Here is a 1,619-nt window from a genome sequence, read left to right as displayed (position 1 = left end):
GTGCCACACAAGGATTCCACGTCTACCTATAACTATATACAAACTTATATTAATCATCTGGGAATCTTGTTAAAATGTGAATTATGATTCAGTATATCTGGTGTGGAAATGTAAATTCTCAGCAGGGGCAATGATCCAGAATGAACTGGTTCAAAGCCTGGGCTTAGTACAGGGGTGCTAAACCTTTTCTTTCAAGGACCAAATACTTAATGCATTGGATTTGTAGTTCTGTCTTGCAACTACTCAGTTCTGCCATGGTTGCAATAGACAATATGTAAATAATTGTTTGTGACTGTGTTCTAATACAACTTTATTTACACACATTGGTGGTGAACCAGAATTGATCTATGCACTATAGTTTTCTAACTCCTGATTTAGACCCTTAAGATAAGTCAACTGAGCTGTTGTAATGGTTTTGATTCCTTATGTTCAGTTCACTTAGGGTCAGTTCCATAAGCATTAATTGTTTTAGGAACTCACAAAACAAAGATAAATAAGACAGTTTCTATCCTTGAGGGGCTGAAGGTCCAGAGAAAATATTGATGTGAAAGCTCATAACCTTATTGCAATGAGTCAGAGTTGCTCTCTGTATTGTTACCAGAATTGACCTTCTACAAGAGATGATCACACTTCTGTGAAAATGCATTTAGTTTTGCCCTATGATATCATCACAACTTTTTAGTGACTCATCTAGGGTTTTCATTCTATGGCATTTACATAGGTTCCTAGCATAATCTTTCTCACTTTCCACTACCATACCTTTAGTTCTAATTACAAAAAATCCCAATGCAACAACACACACCATCATGCTCTTTTACATTCTGTGCCTTTGCATATGCTGCCCTGGAATGGTCTTTCTTTATTCAGCCACATCCAGCTGAAGGAAGAATAGTTACAACTTGTCTAGAGATTGTAACAGACTGCGCTGTTAGGTAGATGAGGCTCATGATGGAGGATTTATTCTCACTGGATATATCTAAGCAGAGATTAGCTGAATACCTGACAGATGTATTAAGTGCTATTGGATACCAAGCCAAATTTCCTCATCCAGGCCTAGTTTGTTGTATTTTCTGGTTGCTATAGGTGTTGGTGTGGTGCTGAAGGATAAGAACTGGAATGATAGCCACAAGATCAGTGGTTTAAACGTACCAGTTGCTCCTTGGACAACTTATGCAGAGACACTAAGAGTTGGAAACAACTCAATGGCACTTAACAACAACAGCAACAACGGGTGTTGGCTGTTAATGTCATCTCCTGAACTCTTTTTTTCCTGAGCATTTCCTCAGACTGATGAGAGCCAACTTGTCTGGAAATGCCAGAAAGTTTTCATCCTCTCCTGATCCCCTGAAACAAATCAAAATTAATGATTGCCTGATATGAAATGTAGCAGCCCGTTGCTTTTGAGTGGAACAAATTCTGTCCTGTAATTCCAGCACCGGAGTTCCTATGGAATCAGTTGATACTAGAATTGTCCTGCAAGTACAGTCATGGTTACTTTCTTTCTTTGCCTTATCCTGCTTCTCTCATATCCTTACAAGTTTCTTCTGAAAGCACTTCCTCAATCAGGCACTCAAAAAATCATATTTAGGTGTATTGTTGTTTTGGTTGTTGTTGTTGTT

This window comes from Chrysochloris asiatica, unplaced genomic scaffold (genome assembly GCF_000296735.1).
Source record: "Chrysochloris asiatica unplaced genomic scaffold, ChrAsi1.0 scaffold00048, whole genome shotgun sequence".
Lineage (NCBI taxonomy): Eukaryota > Metazoa > Chordata > Mammalia > Afrosoricida > Chrysochloridae > Chrysochloris > Chrysochloris asiatica.
The sequence above is the reverse complement of the archived record's forward strand: the minus strand, read 5'-3'. Positions refer to the sequence as shown.